Source organism: Rattus rattus, chromosome 5 (genome assembly GCF_011064425.1).
Source record: "Rattus rattus isolate New Zealand chromosome 5, Rrattus_CSIRO_v1, whole genome shotgun sequence".
NCBI classification, from domain to species: Eukaryota; Metazoa; Chordata; class Mammalia; order Rodentia; family Muridae; genus Rattus; species Rattus rattus.
In genome coordinates this window covers 150581993-150605460 of record NC_046158.1, presented here as the reverse complement: position 1 = coordinate 150605460, position 23468 = coordinate 150581993, and the positions used below count along the sequence as shown (strand labels likewise).

Here is a 23468-nt window from a genome sequence, read left to right as displayed (position 1 = left end):
TTGGGGTTTGCTAACTTGAGGTCAGTCTCCACCATCCCCAAACCAAGGTAAATAAAGCTTCAAAGTCAGCCCTCAACTGAGCCTTTTACATCTCTTTGAAGTTCATGGAACAAGCCTGGTCACCGCGGAGACAGTCTCCAAGAAGCTGTCCCTCAGAAAGCAAAGTGCCAAGTGCACTGGCTAACAGGTCAGAGGTGATCCAGCACCACATCCGGGACCCTCGGCATCCGGCATCCGTCCGGTCTGGCCGGCTATCATCCTTCAGTCCTGCATTTCAAAGGTTTCCTCAGCTACCCAGGCTCCAGCTGTACCTCCTTGAAGTCCCTTTGAATGTCAAGTTCAAATGATTCTGCCTCTGTCCTCTTCAAAGGCCATACAGAATGTGTGGCGGCAGCTGAAGGACCTCAAAGATAGTCTTGTCCTTTGTTACGTAAATCGAAAAGCAGGTGGTGGGGTTCTTGAGAGGGAGTTTTTCCGGAGTTAGTTGGTGCCAAGGTTTAAATCCACCAAGGATCTTCAACGACACAACACACTTTGAGCGTGAGTCTTTCCTACCTGGGTCCTCCGTTCCCCCATGCCATCCTGCCCAAGGGGCTTCCTTTGTCCTAAGAATGGGTGACCCCATGAGAAAACACAAACAAAACAACAATAAAAACTAGCAAGGCTGGCTCTACAGCCCTGGGTTTGAGTCCTAGCACCTAAGAGAGCGTGCATGGTGGTGCAGGACTGTGATCTTAGCTCTGGGGATGTTGAGGTCAAGAGTTCAAGATCATCCTCTGCCACAAAGCAAATGTGACGTTTGATTAATTAATTAATTAATTATCTTATGTTTGATTAATTATCTGAAGTTTGATTAATTAATTAATTAATTAATTATCTGACAATTTCTCAAGATGTAGCCCAGGCTAGCCTGGAACTTCAAATCCTCTTACCTCAGGCCTTCCCACTGCTAGAATTGCAGGTGTTAACCACTGTGCCTAGCAGTTTGTTGACACAAGGTGTCCTATAGCCCAGGCTGGCTAGGAATTCTATAGATAGACAAGGATAACCTTGAACCTTTGGTCTGCTTGCTTGCTGACTTTTTTGTCTGTCTGTCTGTTTGTTTGTTTAGGAAGCAATCTCACTCTATAACCCAGGCTGTCCTGGAATGTATTTGTAGATCAGGCTGACCTCTAACCAACTCCATCCTCCTGCCTCTACCTCCCAAGTGCTGAGATTACAGGCAGGTACTTCTGCTCTGTTTTGTGCCGTAGTAGGCACTGGACAGCTCTATCCTTCTTTGTGCTTAAGGTGGAGCCCAGGGCTTTCCCTCCTGCTAGGTAAGTGCTCTACAACCAAGCTCCACCCCAGCTCCTAGTCCTTTGGTTTTCTTAGCTCAGGTCAGCATGAGGACATGGGCCAACCCACTGTGACCCATGTGTCAAAAATGCTGGCATACCTAAGGCTGCAAGTAACTCCCACAGTTACTGTTAGGTTCCTGAGGCAGCTTAGGGAGACAGGAGGCAGAAAGACAGGAGTCGTGAGCTTTCAGCAGCTAGGACAAACTCACTGGAGCATACAGTGAGGGAACAGGCTCTCTCTTGTAGGAAGTTGAACAGTCCGCCAGAGAAGAAAGATGACCGTGACCCTTTATAGGGGCAGAAATGATTGTAGCATGTGCCTGCATTTCCCTCCTGCAGTCCTTCCCTCCTGGAAGTGCCTGCCCAAGGTGAAACAGGATGTCCCCACAGATACTCTATCACTTACAAAGCCCACAGTGGCAGAATCTCAATAAATTGTTAATGCTTAAGGCAGACAACAGCTTCTCTCCAGCCTTCAGAGAGCACAGCTAGAAGGGCTGCCCCACTAGAGAGCCAGCAAGCTCTCTGGGCACTCACTCCACCATGGCCGCCTGTAGGTGCACCTCCAGTGCGCTTTGGATTAGCATCACTACATGCCCAGTTGAGAGGTAGTGGTGCATGCCTTTAATCCTGGCACTTGAGAGGCAGAGGTAGGCAGATCTCTGAGTTTGAGGCCAGCCTGGTTTACAGAGTGAGTTCCAGTACCATCAGGGCTACACAAGGGTTACATTCCAGCACAGCAGCATGAATGTGGATGAGAGCAACTTTAATGGAGAGCAGGCACATACACACACAGCTCACAGGCACACATGCACACACGGGGACACACACACACACACACACACATACATGGGGACTTGCACATGTGCACATATGCATATGCATACATGTGCACGCATGCACACACAGGCACAAATGCACACATGCACATACATGCCATACACATATGCATACACACATGTGCACACATGCACACATATACACACAGCACACATGAACATACACACATATACACACACACCACACACATATGCACACACGCATGCATGCAGGGGGACATGCACACATGCATCTACGCATACACATACATGTGCACACATGCATACACACAGGCACAAATGCACACATGCAATACACACCATACACATATGCATACACACATGTGCACACACACACACACACACACACACACACACACACACACACACACACATCCCCAAGTCAGTTTTGGTGCCACTTTGGGTAGTCTGGAAGTAGGACTTTCTATCAATCTTTTTTTTTTTTTTTTTTTTGGTTCTTTTTTTTTGGAGCTGGGGACCGAACCCAGGGCCTTGCGCTTCCTAGGTAAGCGCTCTACCACTGAGCTAAATCCCCAACCCCAGTAGGACTTTCAAAGTGATTAAAGAGAGGTGGCTAGTGGCTCCCTTGGGAGCACTGGAGCTGCCATTCATCCAGACAGACATGAGCAGTGAGCCACCAATGTCTGTCACAATGTCTTCGTATCTTCCCACTTGTTGGAAATGTGGAACTTCTGACAACCGCGGACACTGAACTGAGCCCTCTGTCATGTTGCCTAGCTCTGAAGCTTGGTGTCGATGGACAGAGTGGGTTGGCTAATCTGAGTCCTTGATTCCAATGCTATGCATGCATGGGCTTTCAAAGGCACCCATACTGCCTTACATAAGCCACTGCAGACTTGGCCCCACACAGGACGTGTCTTGTTTTAGATATAGGAGATAGTTATTTTTTCTTAAAAAACAATACCTCCTAAATTGGGCAGAGTGGCACATCTATACCATGTTGCCCAAAGATGGCCTCCAACTCTTCTAGTTTATCCGAGTCTTCAGCTCTGGAGAAGCACATTTATAAAGCAAACACCCAAAGCCTGTGTTGTGAAGCACGTATCGTGTGCCTATAATCTGGCTCTCAGGAAGGCATGGGGAGAGCTAGCATTCAGGCTAGCCTGGGTTACATAGCAAGACCTTTTCTCTACAGAAAGAAGAGAGCTAGAAAGGGAGGGGGGAAGGGAGCAGAAGCTGGGGAGCTGGCTCAGTGGGGAAAACCGTTGCTGTGTAAGCATGAGGACCTGAGTTCAAATTCCCAGCACACGAGTCAAAAGCCGGGAATGACTATAACTTCAGTTCTGGGCAGAGCAGAGACAGGAGGATGCTGGGGGCTTAGTGGCTGCCAGCCTAGGCCCAGGTTCAGTGAAGAGACTGTTTCAAAAGAGTGACAGAGCAGGACACCTCATGTTCTCCTCTGGCTGTGCTCGGAAGAGGTCAGATGTACCTGTACAAGCAAGCATACACCCACACACATGCATGTACAAGCAAAGACAGACAGACAGACAGATAGCTAAGATAACCTTAAGTCCTGTCCCAGAAGCTTAGGACTGTATAAGTCATTAGGCTGGGGCTTGAGACTCTAACTTCTGAGACATGCTCTTCCAACTCCCTGCCCCTCAAGAGTTAAGTTTAAAGTGGCAGCGAAGATGGTTGTGAATTCTGCCTAAGAGTGGGGGAGGGGAAAAGAAATGACGTGCTGGCACCTCCTTCCCAGAGCACAGCCACCCTCTCCGCAAGCCAGGGGAGGACTTCTCTTTCTTCCCAAAGACCCAGAGTTGAGGAAGTTGAAGGCAGTGTGTCTGTGTAAAGATCACCTCACACTGTCCTCCCTCTGAGGATGTGTGTGTCCATCTAAGGATCTCCCCACACTGTCCTCCCTCCCTCTCCTGGATGCTAGGAGTTCCCAAAAGGGCAGGAAGCTAACAGTGAAGCAACATCACTCCCAAAACCAGAGACTAAAATACCCACAGCTTTATGGACAAGCAGGGAAGACAGACCGGGGGACAGAGGAGAACAGAGAGCTCGGCCCTCACCTCGGAAGGGAAGTTGAATTCTGGGTACGTAGTGTACAATTGTTACCAAGACCCTCAGCACAACCTCTACTCTAGCTACCGGCTCATGGACCTCTGGGTTCTAGCCAACATCCTGAGCTCATCAACATCTCCCCCAAGACATTTATAGATGGAAACAGTCATGTTAGCAAAGTAGGAGGGAGGGGGGATGGAAGAGAGCGGGAGGGAGAAGAAAATGAAGATGCTTTAATCCCAGCACTCGGAAGGCTGGAAGTTCAAGGCCAGCCTGAGGTACACAGTGATTCTGGTCAGTCAGAGCTACACAGTAAGACCCCATCTAAAATAAAAAGTCACCTAGCACCCGAAGGAACCAGAAGAAGAGTGGCTAACTATGTACAAATTTAGCAAAAGAAATGATATCATACATTAAGTCATGGCAACCACAGGAACCCGCTGGGCAGCCACTGTCTACTAACGTACCCAGAGCATGTCAGCTTTGTAGCAGGAGCTAACCTTCTGGTCATAGCTGACATGTTGTTCACCAAAAGTCCCATGAGTCATTCCCCAAGGTTCCTGGGAAAAATATCAGATAAGGGGCCGTTCTGGGAAGAAATAAATCCTTGGCCCGTGGCCCAGGTTTTCAAGGAAAGTCATTGGTCTGTCAGGTGGAGTCATTTGAACTTTCTGCATCTACGACTCTTTTTTTTTTTTTTTTTTGGTTCTTTTTTTTCGGAGCTGGGGACCGAACCCAGGGCCTTGCGCTTCCTAGGCAAGCGCTCTACCACTGAGCTAAATCCCCAACCCGCATCTACGACTCTTAATCATTCATTCACCAGCTTTTTATAGGTGTGTGTAATTCATTCATCCACCCTGCACATGCTCCTTTGGAGGGCAAAGTGACTTAGTTTACTTTCCAGCACAACCTGGGCCCTTCAGCTTGGTCTGTTTCCTACAGTCACAGCTCCCAGTAGGCAACTGCCTTCCAAGAACATCGGATGGAAAAATCCCAGAAATAAACAATTCCCGAGCTTAATTTATTTTAAGACAAAGTCTCTCACTACGCAGTCCTGGCTTGCTGGGAACTCACTGTATAGACCAGGCTAACCTCAGACTTACAGAGACCCACCTGCCTCTGCCTCCTGAGTGCCGGGACAGAAGGTGTAGTCCACACCGGGCCACAGTTTATAGGATTTAGTTTTTGTTTGTTTGTTTTTTTCCAGACAGGGCCTCTCTGTGTAGCCCTGACTGTAACCTTGCTCTCTAGAGCAGGCTAGCCTCTGCCTCCCAAATGCTGGGATTATAGGCATGTGCCACCACCGCCTGACTCACGGTAACTCACCATTATATTATCCAGTAGCATGCTGAACTTTGGGTCCGCCTTTGCAGGAGGCTGCTACTCCTCGTGAGCGGGTGGCCTGCTATACTACTCATATCTACATTGATATGAATAGTATAGCATTGATATTGATACCCTACATGCGTGCACTGCTCCAGGGGTGACTTAGGGGTCATCTTGGCCAACTCTGTAGTGCCAGTCTGTTTTTACAGTCGTTCTCCTCTGGTATTTGCTTAGTCAGTGCCCTGCACGAATATCAAAACAGAGTGTGCGAGAGGGCTGAGTGCTGTCTGTGGCTTTAGCCTCCATTGAGGATTCTGACACATGTTCCCACCCCACCACACCCCCACCACCTGAGTGAAGACAGCTTGTCTATATACTTTACTTTTGTATGGTCAGCTTTCATTAGTGCAATCAGTAACTGAGGGGTGTGTGTGTGTGTGTGTGTGTGTGTGTGTGTGTGAGAGAGAGAGAGAGAGAGAGAGAGAGAGAAGAGGTTCATGTCTGATGTCTTTTTTATTATTTCTCCACAAAATTATCACCATTATCCCACCACCATCATCATCACCACCACCACCATCATCACCATCACCATCATCACTACCACCACCATCATCACCACCATCATCACCACCACCACTATCATCACCATCACCACCATCATCATCACCATCACCACCACCACCATCACCACCACCATCACCATCATCACCACCATCATCACCACCACCACCACCATCACCATCATCACCACCATCATCACCACCACCACCATCATCACCACCACCACTATCATCACCAGCAGCAGCAGCAGCAGCAATGTGGGTCTTAAACCCAGTGTCTTGGGCATACTAAGCATACATTTTGCCACTGAGCCCCAGCCCACTCCTTGATTCTTGTCAGCAAGGTGTGAGTAACTGTATGTAAAGTAGTCCACACCGAACCACAATTTATAGGATTAAGTTTTGGTTTGTTTTTCCAGACAGGGCCTCTCTGTGTAGCCCTGACTGTAACCTTGCTCTCTAGAGCAGACTAGCCACTGCCATCCTAGCAGGATGCCTGAGCCACTCTGTTCAGGATTTCCTCAGATCTCCAGACAGACCTGCAGCAAAGTCACAGAACTGATTTGTTTGCCTACGACGCTCACAGATTAAGTTACCTTAAAAGAACAGTAGCAGGACTTTTTGGCTACGATGTGGGTTCCTTTTTTTTCGCCCTGCTCAGGAGCAGGGGGGTGGGTAGGGCTGGAGGTGCCTGTGGGTTAGTGAGTTTGGGTCACAACAGACTACCTATCAACCATGTAAATAAACAGAATGGGGGGGGGGAATCATGAAGTAAATCTGTGTTCAGCACAACTGGATCCAGGGACTCGGCAGAGCATCATCTGCAGAGAAAGCTCAGCACTGCTCTCTGCACAAACTTAACACCTGAGTTTATCCCAGAACTCACAGGGGGAGAATGGACTCCCACAAGCTGTGCAACGGCCTCTACACATACATCATGGCACAAGTCTACACACACACACACACACACACATACACACACACACACCATTCATATACATACACACACCACACATAATACATACACATCACACACATACACATACCACATATATACACACCATACACAACACTACACATACCTATATACATACATACATACATACATACATACATACATACATACATACACCACACAAACACACAGACTACACACATATATATACATACATAGTACACGTGAACACACATACATACACACATATACACTACACACATATACATACTACACACACATACAAGCACACACATACATAAACACACACACACATACAAGCACACACACACACACACACACACACACACACACCTCTCCACCTCCTCAATCACTCCTCAGCTCTGCTTGGATTTTCACTCAAGCTTTCTGTGCTTGGTGATGGTGACAGTGACATCATGGCTAGTGCTAGCCAGGTCCAGACTGGCACCACTTCACTTCTTTTGTCACGGTGAGGTGAGTGTCCTCTGAAAACTCCCCTGTGGACCGATTCAAAGGGGGGTCCTGTTTCTCGGCATATCCGGCAAAAATCCCCAAAATGAGTCTAATTGGTCCAGCTGGGCCAGAAGCTGGTCCAAGAACCAATTTCAACAGCCAGGGAATTTCCCAAAACCATGGCAAAGGCTTGGGGAGCAGCTAGAGTTGGAGTTTAGTGGGGGACCGCATATAACTGGTCATGATTCTGCGCATCTATAACCTGGCGCTCAGGAGGAAGAACCAGCAAAGTCAGAAACTCAAGGTTTGAGGCCAGCCTGAGCAACAAAACAAATGCGGGAGGGGATGGCTGTCCTCTGATGAGAGGGCATGACATCTGTCACTGTCACATAGGCAAGGCAGAAGAGAGATCCTTAGAGAAGATAGCCTTCAAATGGAAAACTCCAGGGGGCAGGACTCTGTAAGGTGGTGGCGAGGGGGAGCCGGAGAGGGCACAGTGGGGCAGGAGGGTCTTCTAGCAAATGCAAGTGCTTTGGGGGGCACTGGAGGAGAAACAGGAGGCGCAGCGGGACAGACAGCTTCCCAAGAGGTTCCCCTCCCCTTCCCAGGGCCCTGATTCAGTCATGGGGTTTCACTCTCCTGGCCCAGGCTTCATCCACTGATCCAGACCACAGCTCTGGAATGTCAGCTGATGCCACCACAGAGCCACCGACAGATCTCTTGGGTCTCCCAGCTTGAACAGGGCAGACATTGCCAAATGCTTCCCTGCACTTGTGTGGCTCCCGGCACTCTGGTGACTTTTGGCAAAAGGGCACCACCTTCTAATTGGTCTGTAGTCACCATGTCCTAGGAGTGCCCTCCCTGAGATTACTTCTTTTCTCCCCACAAAAGTGTGAGGAACCCCTCCCTTTAAAAGAATAAAAGAATGGATTCCAGTCTGTGGCCCGAATTAATCTGAAACTTGTTTTGTAGCCCAGGCTGGACTCAATCCTCAACCTCTTTCCTGAGGATGGAGCCCAGGGCCTGTGTACACTGATCACTGAGTCACACTTCCCAGCCTTTGCCAACAGTCGGTCCTCATGTAACATACAGGAAAATGGAGACTGGGTTGAGGGGTTTCATCCTCAATTCACTGTCTCTGGCCTGACCGGTTGCCAGCCACACCACACCTCAGTTCATTCTCCAAGGTAGGCAGCTCACACCCACAGAGAGTGCCAGGTTCTTTTGGGTTTTTGTTGAAACAGTGAGTCACGATTTCTGAAACCCCCTCAATTTAAAGATCAAGATTGGGACCTCACCCAGGTGAAAGTTGAGGCACCTGATGCAGGGGGGACCTGGGTTAACTTCAAGACGTGGGTTCTGATTGGCAAGCTATCTCCCCTCTGTGAGCCTCGGTTTCCCCTGCATGCAAGGAGCAGACTTTCAAGGCATAAGTAAGACCTGTGGGAAATGAAGAGATGGCTCAGTTGGTGAGGTACTTGCCCCATAGCATGAGGGGTTCGAATCCCATACCACAAGCCAGGAGCAGTGGTGCATAACTGGAACCTCAACTCTGTGGAGGAGACACAGGAAGGACCCTGGGCTTTGCTGGTTCAGTGAGAGACCCTGGCTCAAGGGGGAAAAAAAGAAGTTGGAGACCAGGTATGATGGTGCCCACCTTTAATCCAAGCACTCAGGAGGCAGATGGCTTGGAGTTCAGAGCGTGGCAGCTCTAGAGGACCAGGGTTCTGTTCACGGCCTCCGCATGGTGGCTAACGATCATTTGTAACTTCAGTTCTTTAGCTATGACCCCCCCCTCTCCTGGCCTCTGCAGATACTAGGCATGCGCCTGGTGCACAGGTGTACACACAGGCAAACATCCGTACACATTAAAAAATCTTTTAAAAAATTAAGTTTCAAATAAATACATACACAAAATAAGGTGGAGAATGGTGAAAGAAGAGAGCCCCTGTGGCTTCTAGCGTTCATGCAAGCACACACACGCATGCACATCCATGCACACGTATGGGCACGCAACCTAAGTGTGTACATTGCACAGATTTTTTTCTTTCTGAAGGATTACAATGTTAAGCGGAAACTGGCTTGACACAGTGCCTAAAACTTCTGTCTGCTCAGTGACCATCTCTTCCCCATTTCCTTTCCTTGGTGTGATGGACGGACGGACAGTTTGAAAAAGTAGAAAAGGGTGAGAAAGGAAACTTCCTTTCTTGCCAGGCATGGTGGGGCATGCCTTTAGTCTCAAGACTTGGGAATCAGAGGCAGATGAATCTCTGTCAGTTCGAGGCCAGCCTGGTCTGCAGGGTGAGCTCCAATACAGCCAGGGCTACCCAGAGAAACCTTTCTTTGAACCCCCCACCCCAAAGAACCAAAACTTCTCTTTCCCCCGAGTTCCTGGAGCCACCCACTTCCTCTTCTTACATAACCATGAGAAGGGGGTTCAAAACCACTTCCAGTGTACACAGAGTTACTCGGAGTGTTCCAGAATACAGGCTGCCATCCGAGCCTTCTGGAGGAGGAGGCAGGAGGAATAGGAGTTTGAGGCCAGCCTGGGCTACATGGGACCCTATCTCAATAAAAAGGAACAGCTTTTCCTGTTGGTACATGCCTGAGCTGCCAGCACTGGGGAGGCGGGAAGATGACAAAACCTCTAAGTCGCCTGGCCCATGTAGCAAGTTCCAGGTCAGCCAAAACCACATGTTGTCTTATTTTATTTTTTACCAGTGCCAGGGATCGAACCGAAGCCTTTACACAAGCTAGGCAAACACTCCACACCTCAGCTACAGCCCAAACCCTTGGTTCTTTTTTTTTTTGAGATAGAGACCCATGTAGCCCAGGCTGGCCTCAAACTCACTATATAGCCCAGGCTGACCTTGAACCCCTCATCCTCCAACTCTATCTGGTTGTGATTGCAGCCTGTACCCCGTGCTCAGCTCAGCACCTATTTTCGGTTGGCTTATTGATAACCAATAATGCTTTATTTTTCAGACACATTGGAGATCTGAACTCTCCCCCACCCCAATATCACACTCCAGTTCCCCTTGACATTCAACACGTGTTCCCTAGGAACAGGGCACTATTGTTCACAATCACAGAACTTTTAGTGAATGTGGATAAGTTACCCCTTAATGAGGGATTAAAGTTATGTGCCGCCACACTGGCCTTTTTTTTTAGACATTGTTTCTCATTGGCCTGGAGCTCTTTAATTGGGCTATGCTGGCGGGGCAGTAGTGGGCTCCATGGATCTGCTTGTTTTTAATGCCCCAGTTCTGGGGTTACAGGTACATACCAACGCTTAGCCTCTTTGTCCCCCGTGACACTGGGGTTTTTGCAGAACAAAGTCCGTTACTGCACAGCCTGTCTTGATCAGGGTTGCTACTGCTGTGATGAAACGCCAAGACTAAAGCTCCTTGGAGAGGAAAGGGTTTATTCAGCTCACACTTCCACATCACTGTTCATCATCAAAGGAAGTCAGGACAGGAACTAAAGCAGGACAGGAACCTGAAGGCAGGAGCGGATGCAGAGGCCATGGAGGGGTGCTGCTCACTGGCTTGCTCCTCATGGCTTGCTCAGCCTGCTTTCTTATAGCACCAGGCACCACCCACAATGGGCGGGGACCTCCCCGTATGAATCACTAATTAAGAAAACGCCCTACAGGCTCGCCTACAGCCCAAGTTTATGGAGGCATTTTCCCAGTTGCGGTTCTCTCCTCTCAGATCACTCTATCTTGTGTCGAGTGGACGTAAAACTATCCAGCGTGCAGTCTGTGCCTCCTCTGGATAGGTGTAACAGCAAGAGAAGACCCTCATCCCTGCAGGAAGAAGGCCTGCAGTGAGAGAGAGAGAGGCTCTGAGATTCCTGGCCTGGCTAGGAGCTCTCAAGCTTGGCCTCTTCACCTCGAAGCACCTTCGGCTGGCAGTAGATGCTAATTGCTTCCCAGGGCCAGGCTGGGTACCATCTTTGTTCAAGAGTAGCAGCGAGGGGTTGGGGATTTAGCTCAGTGGTAGAGCGCTTGCCTAGGAAGCGCAAGGCCCTGGGTTCGGTCCCCAGCTCCGAAAAAAAGAAAAAAGGAAAAAAAAAAAAAAAGAGTAGCAGCGATGTCCTTGAGTTATTTTAAGGACGGGGGCTCCGTCTCAGCCTTCGGTCACATGCTGGAATAGCCCCTCCCTTGTATGCTTTGTTCTTGGATTTCCGTTACCTTCCCAGGGAGACTTCATCCTAAAGCGACTACAGAACTAAAGTGCGCTGCAGTCGTGGAGGTAACTGAGACAGAGAAGAAGAAAACTCGGCGTGTTCGCCGCACGGCTAATATGTCTGCGTTCATCTCGGAGCAGCTAAAGGAGCTAAAAAAGGACCCTGAGGAGACTTTTGAGGCCTTGGATGATGCAATCAAACAGGCCCGAGAAGCGACCGGGTGCTGGTTCTCCGTGAGGCGTTCTGAGATGATTCATAAGAGACAGACTATGTCTATGACCCGGGAGAATTTCAAAATGTGCTGTTGCCAACTGTTCACGAAAAAGGTCCATCAGGCAGGACCCCAAGGAGTCCCCTCAAAATGACCCTGGACTCCTCGAAGCTTTGGAAGCCTTGATGAAATCTCACGCTCTCTTCTGGGTACCAAAGCTGAGATGGCACGTTATAAGGTTTCTGACTTTTCAACTTCCTTGTTGGGGTAGGGGTCTATTGCTTGGGATTTGTGTCTTGTGTCTATGAAAGGTACATTAATAATAAAGCTTGCATTCATAGAAACAAAAAAAACAAAACAACAAAAAAAAAAAAGATTGGCTGTGGAGGTCAGTGCCGTGGTACTTGCCTTCAGACCTAACATTCAGAGGCAGGAGGATGTCTGAGTTCAAAGCCAGCTAGTGCAGGGCTTTATAGAGCTACATAATGAGACCCTGTCTAACAACAACAACAACAGCAACAAAACTGCAACCAGGGACTGCAGAAGTGGCTCAGCTGGTAAAGCCTTGCAATCACAAGGACTCGAGTGTCACCGAAGAAGTCACATACAAAGCCAGACATAGTGGCACTCGCTTGTAATCCTAGCATGGGAAGATGGGGACAGCAGATCCCTGAGGCTCCCTAGCCAGCCAGTGAGTTCAGGGTTAGTGAGAGACCTTGTTTCAAAAATTAGAAGGAAAACAAAATTAAAGATACACAATGTCTGACAAATGACTCCTGTCATCCTGTGGCCTCCAGCACATGCGCAGATGAGCACACACCCTTTTGATCAGGATGAGCACGGTTGCTCAAAGCTATAATCCCAGCACTCAGAAGCTGAGCTGAGGCAGGGGAGCAACCCAGTTCAAGGCAGTGTAGACTACAGAGACTGTCTTTAAAAAAAAGAAAGAAACAAAGAAACAAAGTAACAAAGAGAGAGAGAGAGAGAGAGAGAGAGAGAAAATTAGGCTGGAGAGATAGCTCAACATTTAATATGGCTTTATCTTTTCAAGAGGACCCAAGTTCAACTCCCAGGACCAACACAGCAGCTCGCAAGCATCTGTAACTCCAGTTCTGAATCGAATGCCCTCTTCTGATCGCTGAGGGCACCAGGCACTCTGTGATGCAAAGACACACCTGAGACAAAGCACATGAAACAATGAGGTTTTATTTGTTTGCTTGTTTGGCTTTTCAAGACATCATCTCACCGTGTAGTACTAGCTGTCCTGGAACTTGTTCTGTAGATCAGGCTGGCCTCGAACTCACATAGATCCGCTTGCCTCTGCCCCCCAAGTGCTGGGATTAAAGGTGTGCACCACCACCACCACCACCACCCCGTGTGGACTGGAAGCCTCCTAAACAAGTGTCTTCCCCCACCTCAGCTTTGTTTTCCTTGGTGACTCTCAGACCAGCTAACTTGCCTATGTCTTGTCTGTCTCCTACCAGAAGGAATCCGGCATCAGGAAGCACAAGGAAGCATCAGTACCCAGTGGGTACTGAAATAACAGCATGGCAGTGAACGTCCACAGTCCTAACTAACGCTGGGATGTGGAGGCAAAGGAGCAGAGTAAGCTTAACCTCATACTTGTCTAAAAAGTGAGTTTGCGGCCAGGCTGGGTTACGTGAGACTCTGTCTCCAAAAAGAAAAAAAGATGAGAAAAATAAAATAAATACTTGTAAAGTTAGGGATGCAGATTACAGATAGAGCATTTGTTCTGTATATGGGAGGCTCTAATTTTGATCTCCAGCATGATGATAGGTAGATAGATAGATAGATAGATAGATAGATAGATAGACAGATGATTGATAGATGATTGAGAGAGAGATAGATGATAGATGATAGATAGATAGACAGATGATTGAGAGATAATTGAGAGATAGATAGATGATAGATAGATGATAGATGATAGATAGATAGATGATTGAGAGATAATTGAGAGATAGATAGATGATAGATAGATGATAGATAGATGATAGATAGATAGACAGATGATTGATATATGATTGAGAGAGAGATAGATAGATGATAGATAGATGATAGATGATAGATGATAGATGATTGATATATGATTGAGAGAGAGATAGATAGATGATAGATGATAGATAGACAGATGATTGATATATGATTGAGAGATAGATAGATAGATGATTGATAGAAAGATGATAGAGATGACAGATGATAGATAGACAGATGATAAATGGATGGATAGATAGATATGAAGTGGAAACTTAAGGGTTCTTTGGAAAGTTGGTTGGATGGTGTTTTGCTGGGGCAAGCATGTGAAGGAACGTGTAGCAGAAGCAGACACAGGAGAGAGAGGACGTTCTGCTAAAGCAAGCATGAGAGAGGACATGTGATGAAAGATTCTTTGCTAACAACATGCACGTATTGGTCCGCCTTACATTTCGTAGTTGAGCTGTGTTTGTCGGGACTCCATAGACAGAATCGCACCAAAAAAGCTGTCATCCCTCCAGGTCCCTCCTGCTGACTTGAGCAGAGGCCTGGCTAACTCTGCTTGGTAGTGCTCTGTCCATGTTAGATGTCCCAAGAGCCTGCTGAATGGATGAGTCACACGGCCCTGTAGGTTGATGTCATTATGCAGGTGAAGGCTCGCACAAGTTAGATCAAGGCCATGATTAGACAGTAAAAATAAATAAATAAATAAATAAGGTGGGGACAGAGGTTTTGTAAGGCAGGAGAGGAGAAGGAAGAAGAATCAAGGTGGAGACGGGGCAGGATGACCCAGATCCCGGTGGTCTTGAATTGCCAACGTTGGTGGCATGGATTTCTGTAGGCAAATTTATCTTATCTAGGTGGGAAGTTTATATTCTTATCAATTGGTTGTGAGTTTATTGTGTGGATGTATTGTGGATTGAGAATTTAACCTAGAGATCTGATTGTTGGGTTACAGTTTGTTGAGTCTGATTTTAACGGGTTTTGGGGAGTTTATACCATAACTATATAGGGGGCAGATGTTGGGAATGTAGACAGAGCAGTGGCAAAGAGTTACAAGAGGGTAGCCACCACTGGGATGCTCTGTCCATGTTAGATGTCCCACATGGACGAATGCTGGAAATGTGAGCAGAGTCCACAGTCAGAGAGCCGCGAGATAGGCGGTCTCCGGATGAAACTGGTGTGACAGCAACCTGCCTCAGTCAGAGAGTACTTGGGGGCAGTGTGAGCCGCCGAGATAAATTAGCGCTGGTTCCAACAGCCCCACAGAGCTGGAACTATCGAGAGAATGATGGGCCGCCAGGGTACACGCTGAAACCTTCCTGCCCTTTTTTATTTTTACCACAACACAGTCCCAGCTGAACGTTCAGTCAGAGGTTCATCCGAGATTGCTGTCTGTCTGTCTGTCTGTCTGTCTCTCCCACGGCCTCAGCATTGAAGACAGGAGAGTCAGGCAGGCTGGTGCCAGACTGGACCTGGATGTGGTCATCAAGGTCATTACGGGGGCAGTGGAGACTGGAGCTAGAGACGAGGGAAGCTGGTGGGGAAGGTGTCCCTATTTTTGATCCTCAGCCTCCAGCCATAACCAGTTTCCAAAAGGCCACAGGTAACAGTAGGGAAGGCTATTTTGTTTTTATTTTTATTTTTTTTACTTTCAGTGGCGCTTTTAAAACATTCTTCTCTCATACATTACGTCCTGACAACCATTTCCTGTCCATTTACTCCGTCCAGTCTGACCGTTTCCCCCTCCCCAACCACCTCCGCTGTCCCCCCAGATCCACCCATCCTCCGTTTCTCTTCAGAAAAGAGCAGGCCTTTTTAATCAAAGCCCGAGACCATTCAGAGACGCGCTGGGTCTTCAGCGACAAGTCCACCTGAAGAAGCACCCTGATCATACCTGGCACAGCACAGACCCTCTGTCCTAGCCCATCGTGTCGGAAGGGTTCATAAATGGCAGTTTGGTGGAGTCTCACAATCAATAAACATCATAGCCAGGAATAGGAGTCCGCCCTCAACCTCCTTCTGCTTAGCCCTGATCTTAACTCTCTCGGAATCTCCCAAACCCTGATTTCAACACCAGCCACCACTTCATCCTGCCTGGGGCTCTCTGTCTTGCACCATACAGACCCATTTCTGTTGTTTACGGCTTCTGTACTGAGAACAACAGCTTTTTGCCCCTTGTCTCTTCCTCTGCGAGGTCAGAGGGAGAAAGGAATCATCTAATAATAACCCACTTTGCATGCCTGGTCTCAGGGCGACAGCCATCGCGTATCCACTGCCCAAACATCGCATGCCTTCACAGACAAAGGACTGAGACGCCGAGAGGTTAAAGAACGTTCCTAGGGGCTGGGTGGCTTAGTGGGGAGAGTGCCTGCCTAACATGCACAAAGCCGTGAGTTAAATCCCTAAGGCCACACACCTGTAATCCACTATACACTGTATCAACAACTTGATCATTATTAAGTACCTTCTTGGCTTAGGCAATACTCACAACTTATGTCTCTCTCTCTCTCTCTCTCTCTCTCTCTCTCTCTCTCTCTCTCTCCTCCCCTCCCCCCCCCTCCCCACCCAGACCCATATGAATAACTTGCCAAAAAAAATCCTACCTATTTAGCAATGATAAAATTGGGATTCAGAGAGGTTAAGTAATGTATCCAAGGTCACACAGCCTACTAAGGCATAAAGCACTGTTGTGTTGATTTCTAAGCACAGAGCAAAAGGTTATTAGTGCTTGGCATGTGCACACATCTACTGAGTTTTTATAAGGACAATGGTGATCTCCAGGTTCACCCTCTGTCCACTTTCCCATGACCCAGGTGATTTGGAGAAAGATTCCAAATGATCCTAGTCCTGATTGCTTCCTCACAGCTGCATGTAGCCCTGTGCCTCAGCCTTGGCCAAGGGAAGGCTCCCAGAGTGAGCCTTCTGGCCTACCTCTGGCTCCTTCCCTCCAATGCCTTCTTGAGCTTCTTCCTGAAGTTGGACGGCAGATATGGGGCAGGGAGACACCAGGAGCCATCTAGAGGAGAATGGGTCTCTCAGGATGCTGGAGCGCCAGGCTCCCCAACCCTGTGATTCCCACAGCAAAGCTAGACACCTGGTGCTGATGGACCTTCTGCAGGACGAAAGAAAACACAAAAGGAAGGGTCAGGGGAAGCCCAATGTGGCAGTGCAGGATCAGAAGTTAAAATAAAGGTCATCATCGTTAACTACATGGAGAGTTTAAGGCTAGCCTGGGATACCTGAGAGGCAGCTCAAAAACAAAACCCCCCAACAACAACAACAGCAACAAAAACAAAAACCAGGGCAGGACACAACTGTCTGCGACACCAGTTTCCAGGGGGTCTGACACCCTCACACATACAGGCAAAACACCAATGAACATTAAATAAAAATAAATTATATATATTTCAAAAAACCCAGCACTTGGGAAGCAGAGGCAGGTGGATCTCTGTGAATTTGAGGCCAGCCTGGTCTACCCTGATGCCTCCTTTTCACTTTAAGTTCTGGAAAGGGATGGTGGGGCTCCACAGATCCTCTTTCTGTTTCGTTTCCTGGTTTCAAGAGGCAGGGTGGGTGCTTTGCATTCCTTGGGCTCCACATCATCTGGAAGGGGGCCCCACACCCTGACTGAAACCCAGCGCTCAGAAAGTGTAAGCCCAAAAAACTGTCTTCTCTCTATAACTTCACTGTGTTGGGTGTTTTGACTTGATGACAGGAAGATGCTCAATACCTGTTTGTAATCAGTTGTGTGAGAGAGACTAAAGTCTTTCCATAGTTCAGGAACCAGAGTCCAGAGTCCCAGTGTGCTCTAGACCATCCCTCCTCCCTTCTCCCTCCTCCCTCCTCCTCTCCCCTCCTCTCTCCTCCCTCCTTCCCCTCCCTCCTCCCCCTCCCTCCTCTCTCTTCCCTCCTCCCTCCTTCCCCGATCCCAGGGCTGTTAAACATGCTAAAAAAAAGCACTACATCACTGAGCAATATTTTAAGAAAATGCACAAGTATTAATTTACGCTCATGTTTCTGCCTGTGTGTACGACTGTGTACCATATGTACGCCTGGTGCCCAAAGAAGTCGGAAGTGGGCGTTGGACACCTGGGCCTAAAGTTATACAGATGGTGGTGAGCCACTGTGTGAGGACGGGGAATTAAACCCTGCTGCTCTACAAGGGTGACAATCATCCGTAACCACTGAGCCAACCCTCAACATGAAATTACATTAAGAATGTATTTTGGGGGCTGGAGAGATGGTTCAGTGGTTAAGAGCACTTTTGCTCTTCCAGGGGTCCTGAGTTCAATTCCCAGCCACCCACATAGCAGTTCTCAACCATCTGTAATGGGATCTTACCCCCTTCTCTAGTGCGTCTGAAGACAGCTACAGTGTACTCACATACATAAATTAAAAATCTTTTAAAAATGTATTTTTATGTTTGTCTGCTGAGTGTACTTGTGTGGTCATGCTGTGGCAGCAATGAACTCAGACGGTTAGGCTTACGGGGCGAGCACTTTATCCACTGAGCCCTCTCGCCCTCCGCTATTTATTTTTTTTTTAAAGACAAATTCTTAGCTAAGTTGCCCAGGTTGCTCTTGAATTTACTTTGTAGCTGAGGCAGGTCTCAAACTCACAGTGGTCTTTTTGCCTAAGCCTCCGGAACTACACAAGCCAGTGGGAACCTCAATTGAGAAGATGCTTCCGTAATATCCAGCTGTGAGTGATTTTCTTAATTGGTGCTTGACGGGGGGGGATTGTGGGTGGGGCCATCCCTGGGCTGGAGGCCCTGGGTTCTATGAGAAAGCAGGCAGAGCAAGCCCTGAGAAGCAAGCCAGCGAGCGGCTCTTGCCTCCAGGCTCCTGTCCTGTCTGAGTTCCGGTCCTGCCTTCCTTCAGTGATGGGCTATGACGTGGAAGTGTGAGTCACATAGACCCTTTCCTCCGCAACGTCTTTTGGTCGTGGTGTTTGATCTCAGCGACAGTCACCCTCCTAAGGGACTTCAGTGTGCACCACCACACCCTGTTAACATTGGCTTTACCCTGTCAGTTTCCCATTCCTTCACCACAACACCCTGATATCTGTGACACCCCTTTTCGCTGCACGCCCGTGTTGAGGCCTATGGGGTTTGCTTGAGCCAAGAAGGCTGAGTGTGTCGAATTGGCCAACTAGAAATCTCACTGTTCCACCCTGAGTGGATCCAGAGCTGCTCATGTATCCCAAGCAGCCGATGTCTCAGCCTTTGGAATTCAGAAGGCCGAGGAGTGGTTTGTTTTTCTGGGAACAGGACTCCCTATATAGTCCAGGCTGATCTTGAACTTGTGACCCTTCTGATTCAGCTTTCCAGATGCTGGGATTGTGTGTGTACACCAACACCTCTGCGTCAATCCCTGGGATGTTGCCAGAATTATTGGGGAGTCACTGGTTTCTTTTAAGTGTTTAAATGTACATGTAATTTACTTGTTTTGTGTGTGTGCAAGGGGACACCCATGCACCACGATGGGAGGGCATGTGGAAGCCAAAGAACAACTCGTTGGAGCCAGTTCTCACCTCCATGGATGGAACTCAGGTTGTCAGGCTTGGCAGCGATCCTTTTTTTCCTCTCTGAGTCGGGTTGCCTGGTCAGGAAGGTTTTCTTATTGATGAGATGAACCAGGGTAGTCTAAAGCTAGAAGGTGGCCATGACTGGGTCTCCACTCATGAAACACAAGTCCTGAGAACACAGGAGGCAGGGTGTAGCTGCACCCGAAGCCAAATCATGTCTCCACATGCCAACTTCCTTCCTCCTTCAGCGGAAGTCTGTGTCCCGGGCGATGCTGGTTCTCAGCCTATCCCCCCACCCACCATCATCCTCTTGCATGATGACCCAGGGGGGCCCAGCACCTATGATCTTGGCTCAAGGGTTTTGTCCCACACAGGTGTTGAGAACAAATGTATAAAAAGTGTGTGTGTGTGTGTGTGTGTGTGTGTGTGTGTGTGTGTGTGTGTGTGAAACCCCAGGGAGCAACACTTAACCCATGATCGACAGGAGCTGGTGGCTCTGTTGTCCTCAAGCTGACAGTTCTGAGGGGTGTCCTACCCCGTGTCTCAGAGTCCCCAGCATGCAGAGCCCAGGAGCCCAGGCTGGCAACCTGCTAAGTGGCTGCCCTCAGTCTAGGTAGGCTGTTTTCCTTTCCATCCCCCTCCCTGCTCCCCATCTGAGTTTCAGGGATTGTCTGTCTCCCAAACAGACATCTTGCACACAAATCTCGTCTCAGACCCATTTCCTAAGGTTAGTTCCTGACCTGCACAGCTGAACTGCTCTAACGGACACCAAGTGTCACCTACTTTTAAATGCATTTGCCTCATGGGGCTAGGGAGATGACTCTGATTAAAAGCACAAAGCATGCATTGCTCTTGCAGAACATCAAACTCACACCAGCACCAACACCCCATTGGGCAGCTCACAGTCATCTGTGACTCCAGGTCCAGGGAAGTCTGACACGTCTGGTTTCCTCCAGTACGTATACTCATGAATACCTACATACAGACACTCACATGCTCATGATTCAAAATAAAATAATGGCCGGGCATAGTTGTGCACGCCTTTGATCCCAGCACTGGGGAGGCAGAGGCAAGCAGATCTCTGTGAGTTCCAGACCAGCCTGGTTTACATATTGAGCTCCAGGATGGGCAGGACTACACAGCCCCTGTCTCAAAATCATCATCATCATCATCATCATCATCATCATCATCACCACCACCACCACCACCACCACTACCACCACTACCACCACCACTACCACCATCACCACCATCACCACTATCATCAGCACCATCACCATCATCACCACCACCATCATCACCATCATCACCATCACCATCATCATCACCACCACCATCATCATCTTTTAAAATGTTTGTCTCATAACTGCATTTTCGCAATCTGCTTTGCACCCAAAGCAAAGCGTGTGCTCTATAAGGTGATTTACGGTGTGCACAGCAGAAAGGCCAAGTAAAGAGGGAATCCCTGCCCCGAGGCTGTTCCTGAGCAGGATCCAGATGATGCTTCCACCCTCCCACCTCCCCCTCCTCCTGGTCCATTCATCACCAAGCTTGGACAGCTCCCCCTCAGCTGACCCCAAAGCAGCCAGCCCTCAATCCTTCCTCCACCCTTTCATCTGAAGGCCTCCAGGGGATAAGAAACATCCCTGACCTTTGAAAGAACCCTGTGTACCAGGACCTGTGATGTAGACTTTGACGTTCCTTCTCAGAATAGAAACAGTGAGAGCTGAGGAGTTTCCAAAATGTTCCGTTCATTCATTCATTCATTCATTCACAAGTTCATTCATTCATTCCTTCAACAGACACCGAGCATTTGGGCAGGGGGTTCGATACGGCAGACAACAGAATCAACCAGAGGACTGAGGATATATATGTAGCCCAGTCAGCAGAGTTCGTGCCTAGCGAGTATGAAGCCCTAGGTTCCATTCCCAGCACCCCATAAACTAAGCGTAGTGATACACACCTGTGAATCTAGCACCTAGGAGGGGGAGCAGCAGCACCCAGTTCAAGGTCATCCTCAGCTAGGAGGGAATTTGAGACCAGCTTGGGCTACATGAGACCCTGGCTTAAAAACGAAAGAAAGCATCAACCAGAGCCTGCTGGGCAGAAACTAATTTATTTAAAAGTGGTAGAGAGCCTGGGAGATAGCCCAGAGGTCACCGTCATTGACTGCTCTTGCAGAGGGCGGTTCGATCTCCAGTACTCACACGGTGGCTCATGACCGTAACCCCAGCCAGGGGATTCGATGCCATCTTCTGGCCTCTGCGGGCACCGGGCACATAAGCGGTGCGTAGACATGCATGCAAGTGAACAACGCATCGTATACATAAAATATACTCAGAATTTAAATTAAAAGCCCTGGAGCTCGAAAGGGTGGTGCACACCTGTGTGATCCCAGCACCCTGGAGGCAGAAGCAGGGGGATTGCAGCAAATCTGAGTCTAGCCTGGCTACATGGTGAGACCTGTCTTCAAATAGAAGAAAATGAGCAAGCCTTGGTAGGTGCCTCGATGGTAAAGACACCTCGGAGGCAGGAGAAACCCCACCCCACCCCCGCTGGATGCTCCACAGCCCTCCTAGGTTGTGCCTGCTGCCTCTGTTCAGGCTGGAACCCAACAGACATTTTATTTATTTATTTATTTATTTATTTATTTATTTATTTATTTTTTGATGGGGTCTCACTACATAGCTCTGGCTGTCCTGAACTATGTAGACCAGGCTGGCCTTAAACATACAGAGATCTACCTACCTTTTCTTTTAGAGTGCTGGAATGAAAAGCGTGCCCCCACCATGCCCATAGATAGAAGAGAACCCTGAAGGAAGCATGAAAGTGGCCAGATAAAGTGGAAGACACCAGATCTGGTGGTACAACCTGTGATCCTTATGCTTGGGAAGTAGAGAACAGAGGGTCAGGAGTTCAAGATCCTCCTCAGCTACGTGGGAGTCTCCATCTCGAAACAAGACAAAACAAAATGAAAACTCCACACCAAACCAAACGGAAACAGCGTTAAACAAAGCCAGAGCTGAGTGAGTCAGGGCCCTCTCCCGCTCTACTCTGAATACAAATACAGCACAGGACAGAGAAGGGGACACAGGACCCACCCGGGCCGAACAAGTTCCTCGTGCTTCAGACAACAAGGACTTGAGCAAACAAGGGTGACTTCATGTCCAGGCAAGAATTACCCAGGCAATATAGTCCTCAAACACAAAGACAAAGGCATGCAGGTCACTTGCTATTGCCACAATGTTACCGGGAGTCAGGGTTGGCTCAGCGCCCACCCCCAAGTGGAATCGGCTTGCCTTTCTGATTCTGAAAGTAACTTTGACTCATTATTGTAAAAGATACTTTCCTTTGAATTTCATTTGTATTTATGTGTATGTTTGTGTGTCTCTGTCACTCTGTCTCTCTCTGTCTCTCTCTGTCTCTCTCTGTCTCTCTCTGTCTCTCTGTCTCTGTCTCTGTCTCTGTCTCTGTCTCTCTCTCTCTGTGTGTGTGTGTGTGTGTGTGTGTGTGTGTGTGTGTGTGTGTGTGTGTGTGTGTGAGCATGCGGGCATCTCAGGAGAAGAGGGTGCCGGGTTCCTTGGAGCTGGAGTTAGTGGTGGTTAGGATCCACGTGATCGGGATGCTGGGAACCAAATAGGGTCCTCTGCAAGAGCAGGAAGTGCTTTCAACAGCTGAACCATCTCTCTAGCCCCTAAAGATATTTTCAAAGCAGACATGCTGGACTACACTTGTCTGTGACTCTTTTTTTTTTTTTTCTTTTTTTTTTCGGAGCTGGGGACCGAACCCAGGGCCTTGCGCTTCCTAGGCAAGCGCTCTACCACTGAGCTAAATCCCCAACCCCGTTGGACTACACTTGTAATCCCAGCACAACAGAAGCAGTAACAAGACCCTCTCTGTGAGTTCAAGGCCAGCCTGGACTGCATATCAAAGCCTGTCTCAAAAAATTACCAGTAACAAAAACCAGGGCGGTCGACTATGACCTGCAATCTCATCGTTTGAGAGGTAGAGAGGCAGAGG

The 23468-nt window shown here is 48.5% G+C and overlaps 1 long non-coding RNA gene across 1 annotated transcript; it reads right to left on the bottom strand.

The window, feature by feature from the left end:
* Positions 1–11198: 11198 nt before the first annotated feature.
* LOC116900763 lies at positions 11199–22489 on the bottom strand. The gene is made up of 3 exons (XR_004387951.1): positions 22320–22489; positions 16854–17034; positions 11199–11348 (listed from the first exon to the last, which is right to left on the bottom strand). It is a non-coding gene; the product is annotated as an uncharacterized LOC116900763 (long non-coding RNA).
* Positions 22490–23468: the final 979 nt, after the last annotated feature.